Genomic DNA, 7500 nt, shown 5'->3' with positions numbered 1-7500 from the left:
TGCCAACCGACTTTAAAGCCCATTCGTACCATATAGCGGCACCATAAGTGGCACAGGCCACAAATAGGCCCCGATATACGGTACGAACCGCACGCCGGCTAAGACCCCAGTCAAATCTGACAACGCGACGCACTTGCCCAACGATTGCCTGCAGCCGCTCCCTCAACGAAACTAAGTGTGGAGTAAAACACATCCTTTCACTCATAGCTACCCCCAGGTATTTGACTTGCGTCACATACCTAATCCCTATCCCATTCAAACGTACAATCGGTGGACGACTCGGGGACAATCTGCCCTTAAGCAGCATTGTCACCGTTTTGTCCATCGATATGTCCACTCCCACATCTACCCCCCAATTGTGGGTAAATGTAAGGAGCTGCCCCCCCACTCGCTCTAGTTCCTCACGCGAACGACCCTCAACCAAAATGAGAAGGTCGTCCGCATACGCACAGTGTTTACAGAGTGGCTCTAACTGCCGAAGCAGGGAGTCCATCATGAGGTTCCAAATGAAGGGACCACAGACGGATCCCTGCGGACAGCCTCGCTCCACCCCAATCTCCACACTCCCGCGCACTCCTACCATGGATGCTTTTCTGTCCGAAAAATAACTCCGCCATAGAGTAATTTCCGGACAGCCAAGCTCCTCTAATCTCTGCAACACACGATCCCAGCGCAAGTAATCAAATGCCCCCTTAAAGTCAATAAATATGCCAAGGACATATTTATTGACGTTTTCCCTAACTACACTCTGAACATACAACCACGCATCCTCTATACCACGTCTTTTCCTAAACCCATACTGCCTATCCGACCTAACACCCCGAGTTAGCTCCTGAAGCCGCTCAACCATAACCCTTTCCAGCACTTTTCCAAGCACCGGAAGGAGGCTGATACCACGATAAGATCGAGGATCGCTCCTGATCTTATCGGGCGACTTCAAGAGTGCAACGACCCTAGCAATTTTCCACTCGCGTGGAAAATATCCCTCCCATATGCATTTATCATAAATGGCCTCCAAATATTCCGGAATGAACTTCCACAAGCATTTGCACATCTCTCCGTTCAAACCATCGAAACCTGGAGACCTTTTAGACCTGACCAGGCCAAATGCATAATCCAACTCCTCAGCTTCTATTGGAGGGACAGGCACCTCTTGTGCAGGAGGAACCTGGACCTCAGCCCTGGGAAAAAACTCGCCTAACAGAACATTGGCACACTCTCTCCACGTCGATAATACAGTATCACCTACGCGAAGAGAGCTAGCCATCTCATTTCGACGACCCCGACAGATCCTATAGACCTGTCCCCAAGGGTCGTCCCTATTTTCCCCCACAAATCTCCTCCACTCTTCCTCCTTCACTCTCACAAGCATCTTCTTATATTCTTTCATCCCTACGCTAAATTGATACTTGAGCTGAGACAGATTCTCCGAATTGGTCCGCCTGCCGCGTTGAAACAAACGCCTCAAGCGTCGGACAGACCTCCTCTTTGAATTTAACTCACTCGTCCACCATTTCACACCTTTCATTCTCACAGCCCTAGCTTTCCTAAACAATAAGTCATTCACACCCCAGACACATTCATATAGACGAGCAATTTGCTCGTCAACCCCCAATTCCTCAAACTCCCTAAGCGGTATATCCAATACCGCTTCCCTAACAGTATGTCCATATCGGTTCCAGTCGGTACACGAGGTACGCCATCGCCTCAATGGACTCCCCCCTTCTAACTGCGGGGTACGGGGAGTAACCATAATTTGTATTAAATTATGGTCACTAATTCCCCAACCCCCCCTAACACTCCATTTACACTCGAACCTACCCGCTGCTGCGTCATTCATGAGCGTCACGTCAATGTCACTCACACCTCTAGGCCCCTCAAACGTATACCATACGCTTGGTTCGTTTGCTACAAGAAGGTTATTCGCCACAACCCACTCGCTCATAACCTCACCCCGAGTGTGGCTCCGATATCCAGCAGTATGCCTGGATACCTTGCTGAACCACATCGGGGAGGTAGCATTCGCGTCAAGACACACGATGGCAGGAATGCTACTCTCAAGTAGTAGCACCGCATCAATGTATCTTAAGTAGGGCTCTAGAGGCTCGTCAGACTTGCAGTACAAGCTGACGACATTCATTCTGCCGAATTCCCCCTCGACACACACACATACTCCCCACTGTGATGAGTCAACTACTACACAAGAGTAGCTTGGCTCACACACAGCTACTGCGGCCTTGACTCCAAGGTCCGTAAAGACCCTGAAGCCCCCAGGAAGGCCTCTCACCACCCCATTGGTGGAGTATGGTTCCTGGAGCAAAGCAATGCCGCAGCCCCCCTCCGACATACACGCCCCCAATTCACACATCACGGCATATGACCCCTGACAGTTCAGTTGATATAGTTCAACCATCAATGTCTAGCGTTCGCACGGGCAACAATGGCACAGTACACCGGGCAGACAGTGGACATCATTAGATGTCCGGCTGGCTTGCCCTTAAACGCACAGTTGCGACAATGCGGGGCATTGCCACAACCTGCACTCCTGTGTCCTTCTTGCCCGCACCTACGGCAGACATCCTTCTTGGCTCTGCATTCTGCCACCCTGTGATCAAACCCCATGCATCGGAAGCAGCCGGGCGTCAGTTGGTCTGGCCGTACCCGGAAGGAAAACCACTTTATGTAGCAACGACCTGCTTCCAGGAGGGCGGACATTAGCATGTCCGTTCCCTCAAGGACAACATTCGTCACCCCATCAGGGCTGACCTTCCAAGGACGGCTGATCATCCTCACGTCCTTCTCACGGCACCCAGGGCTGAACTCCTTGAGGTTCAACCGGAACAACTCTCCCATGAAATCTTCAGGGGAGATCTCCGTGTGGACCCCTTGGACCACAACCCTAGGCCCCAGCTTCCGACGTATGCTCACATCGAGCCCCACCTCGGAAAACTTGGCATTTTTCGCCAAGTTGTCCCTCTCGGCAACGGATGGGGTGCGAATAATCGCACCTCCATCCTTCAACGGGCGCACCTCGTGCACCCTAACCCCCATGGAAGGCCCAACCTCCTTTACAACTTTCTTGATCACCTCCTTGGAAGTAGTGGGGGTTTTACCCCTTACTACGACCGACCAGGTCTCAACTGGCTTGGGCACCGGCAACGCAGGCAACACAGGCGCAGGCGCCTGAGGTGCCGGCATCGACGCTGCACCAGCCAGCGCAGCTCCAGCCGTCCTCCGAGGTGCTTCCTCCCTGGTAATCTTCCTGGCTTCTAGTTGCCCACGAAGATGGGCTATCTCCCCCACCATTTCCACAAAGAGTTCCTCGAACTCCAAGGAGTACCCCAGGAGGTCTTTTGCAACACTTTTCGGGACGCCGTCCATGTCTATGACGGCTCCACTAAAGGCCGTCACAATGGACTTGAAGCGCCCCATAAACTGCACCGCAACTTTCTTGCGTTCGGCATCCCCACCGATCGCACCCAAACCTTTCAGGGAAGCACCCAATTCCCCACGGATTTCCTCCAAACGCTTCCCTGCGGGACCTAATTTTTCCCCCGTCTTCCGCCCCTTGCGCCCACTCCCAATCTTTCCGCTTTCGGAACCACCCTCGCTTCCACTCACCTTTTCAGGTACCTTTAAAGATACCTTCTCCACCGGAACCGCTGCACCTCCAGCGGTCTTCTTCTTGGAACGGGGAGGAGACCGCAAGATCACCTCCTCCTCTCCGGACGTCGTCTCGTCCATTGCCGACGATGGCACCGCCGACCCGCTTGGAAGAGAGGTGTTCGCCCTCTTCCTCAACCCTTCTGATTTGGGCATTGCCCAACTCTCCACCACTAAGGTTGCCGAGTTCGCCGTATAAAGGCCTCCCGAGCAACAACAAAAACTGGGTCCCTTTTGGGCAACGGCAACTACTGCACGGCAGGAGTGAATCCCGCACAGGCACGCACACAGCGGCTGCACCTATCGGCGAGCCAAAGCAAAACGCGAGGGCGTAGCCCACAGCGCCAACCAAAGGTTTGGCAAAGGCCACCACCAATGCCTTGCCGGACAGAACACTGTTCCCCGAACAAGGACGGGTCGACCAAGGTGGAGCTAACGCCGAGCTCGACCGCAGGCAAAAAACACAACACGCTTTGGTCGTAGCACCTGCACAAAGTATTCAACCTTGGCGCAGTACTGTACCCACGCACAAAAGGGGACGCTCTTTTTGCTGTTGCCAAATATGGCAATATAGCGGCACGACAAACCTAGTGTACGCCCGCACTGTACTTCCACGCCGAAATGTAACGGCACACGCACACGAGAAGGACGCCAAAAATTAGCGGCACACGCCAAAAACCACGCCAGAAATAGCGGCACTCAAAAGTTGTAAACAACTTACCAACAAGGTACACTTGTACGCAATGTACAGCCACGCAAACGGTGGCGTCACTAGCACAACACACCACGCCGAAAAATAACGGCACGCCCGCAAAGTTGTAAACAACTTAATGGAAAATTTCCAACGCTGTATCTAGCGGCACTCACACGCACGCACAATGTGTCTATAGCACGGAGTATATTGGCACTCACTGGAGTGTCCAACAAAACTACCGTACGGCACTTAATCACTCGTAAACAGTGTACAGCTACTACAAAGTAGCGTCACTCGCACAACGGCACTTTCAATCACAATTAATTGTAAACACTGTACCGCTATGGTACAGCCACAACAATATTAGCGTCACTCGCACAACTGTAATACACCGGTTATCACACACGAATATAAACGCAAAAGAAATCGCAAAAATCGCTAATCACCACTTAGCACACGACACGTCCGCACTATTCAACAGTCAAACTGAGAATCAGTGAGTAGATAGGGACAGTAGGAATCTCGTTAATCCATTCATGCGCGTCACTAATTAGATGACGAGGCATTTGGCTACCTTAAGAGAGTCATAGTTACTCCCGCCGTTTACCCGCGCTTACTTGAATTTCTTCACTTTGACATTCAGAGCACTGGGCAGAAATCACATTGTGTCAACACCCGTTAGGGCCATCACAATGCTTTGTTTTAATTAGACAGTCGGATTCCCCAAGTCCGTGCCAGTTCTGAATTGATTGTTAATTGATAATCGTTATAATTTAAAAGGAATATATATCGAATGATATAATTCCTTAAAAATTTTAGCAAGAAAGTTCCACAATTGGCTACGTAACTACTATCCGGGGAACAAGAATCGTAATTCTCTATTTACCCAGAACGAGTACATAAACCATGGTATTGCTTCCCAATCAAGCCCGACTATCTCAATCTTCAGAGCCAATCCTTATCCCGAAGTTACGGATCTAATTTGCCGACTTCCCTTACCTACATTATTCTATCGACTAGAGACTCTTCACCTTGGAGACCAGCTGCGGATATTGGTACGGCCTGTTGAGAAGTTTGCGTGACCCCACCATAAATTTTCAAGGTCCGAGGAGAAAATATCGACACAACAGTAAATGTCATGCTCTTCTAGTCCATCTACCATATCTCTCTTCGAAAGACTTCCATGGTAGTACGACTATAAAACAGAAAAGAAAACTCTTCCGATATCTCTCGACGGCTTCTTTATGGTCGTTCCTGTTGCCAGGATGAGCACAAGGCCCATTTTTAATAACAAACGGATACTCAACAGGTTACGGAATTGGAACCGTATTCCCTTTCGTTCAAAATAATTCAAGTATTTTAATTATTTTTAAATATATTTTTATTAATATTTTTTTTTATTAAAAACTTGAAAATTTTCGGCTTTCGCCTTGAACTTAGGACCGACTAACTCGTGATCAACCACTGTTCACACGAAACCCTTCTCCACTTCAGTCCTCCAAGGTCTCATTCGATTATTTGCTACTACCACCAAGATCTGTACCAATAGCGGCTCCATGCAGGCTTACGCCAAACACTTCTAAGCACACTATTGTACCCTCCTACTCACTAAAGTTTCAAAATTTATAAATCAATCGAAATTGTTTTATAAATCATCTACTTTAGCGGTAATGTATAGGTATACAACTTAAGCGCCATCCATTTTAAGGGCTAGTTGCTTCGGCAGGTGAGTTGTTACACACTCCTTAGCGGATTACGACTTCCATGTCCACCGTCCTGCTGTTTTAAGCAACCAACGCCTTTCATGGTATCTGCATGAGTTGTTAATTTAGGCACCGTAACATTACGTTTGGTTCATCCCACAGCGCCAGTTCTGCTTACCAAAAGTGGCCCACTGGGCACATTATATCATAACCTCAACCTTCATATCAAGAAAGGTGAGGTTCTTACCCATTTAAAGTTTGAGAATAGGTTAAAATCGTTTCGACCCTAAGGCCTCTAATCATTCGCTTTACCAGATAAGATTATTTTATATAATTTTTAAATGCACCAGCTATCCTGAGGGAAACTTCGGAGGGAACCAGCTACTAGATGGTTCGATTGGTCTTTCGCCCCTATACTCAATTCTGACAATCGATTTGCACGTCAGAACTGTTTCGGTCTTCCATCAGGGTTTCCCCTGACTTCAACCTGATCAAGTATAGTTCACCATCTTTCGGGTCACAGCATATATGCTCAAGGTACGCTCCAGTTAGAGGTATAAATAATAATAAATTATCATTATACATAACTATATGGAACGCCCCGGGATTGAATTAATTGACTATTTATTAAAAAATAGACTAAAAATTAATCCCATTATATTTAAGTTAAGTTAATTATGCCATTAAGTTTAATATAACTCAATGACTTGCACATATGTTAGACTCCTTGGTCCGTGTTTCAAGACGGGTCCCGAAGGTATCCTGAATCTTTCGCATTGTTAATCATATAAATGCATACAAATAAATATTAATATCATAGATATTAAATTTTTTGTAAAATTCAAAAAATGAATTTTAGCATTATATATAATAAAATCTATCAACACTTTATCAAATCATTAGTATTTATTTTATGTTAATATGCTTAAAAAGCAAATTAATTTAAATAAACTTAATATCACCAATGATCTTTTGATAAATACTTTATTATGTTAATAGATTACAATGTCCTTATATGAAAAAAATGCACATTATTTTTTTAATTATTTAATGATGAATTTTTCATAATGGATATTCAGGTTCATCGGGCTTAACCTCTAAGCAGTTTCACGTACTATTTAACTCTCTATTCAGAGTTCTTTTCAACTTTCCCTCACGGTACTTGTTTACTATCGGTCTCATGGTTATATTTAGTTTTAGATGGAGTTTACCACCCACTTAGTGCTGCACTATCAAGCAACACGACTCTTTGGAAATATCTTTCTAGTAATCATTAACGTTATACGGGCCTGGCACCCTCTATGGGTAAATGGCCTCATTTAAGAAGGACTTAAATCGTTAATTTCTCATACTAGATATTAAGATATTCCATACACTGCATCTCACATTTGACATATAGACAAAGTGACTTAGTGCTGAACTATTTTCTTTTCGCTCGCC

At 46.7% G+C, this 7500-nt stretch overlaps 1 pseudogene; it reads right to left on the bottom strand.

The window, feature by feature from the left end:
- Positions 1-4813: 4813 nt before the first annotated feature.
- Positions 4814-7500, bottom strand: part of LOC129251802 (large subunit ribosomal RNA) — a 2774-nt pseudogene continuing 87 nt past the window's right edge.

This window comes from Anastrepha obliqua, unplaced genomic scaffold (genome assembly GCF_027943255.1).
Source record: "Anastrepha obliqua isolate idAnaObli1 unplaced genomic scaffold, idAnaObli1_1.0 ptg000071l, whole genome shotgun sequence".
Lineage (NCBI taxonomy): Eukaryota > Metazoa > Arthropoda > Insecta > Diptera > Tephritidae > Anastrepha > Anastrepha obliqua.
The sequence above is the reverse complement of the archived record's forward strand: the minus strand, read 5'-3'. Positions and strand labels throughout refer to the sequence as shown.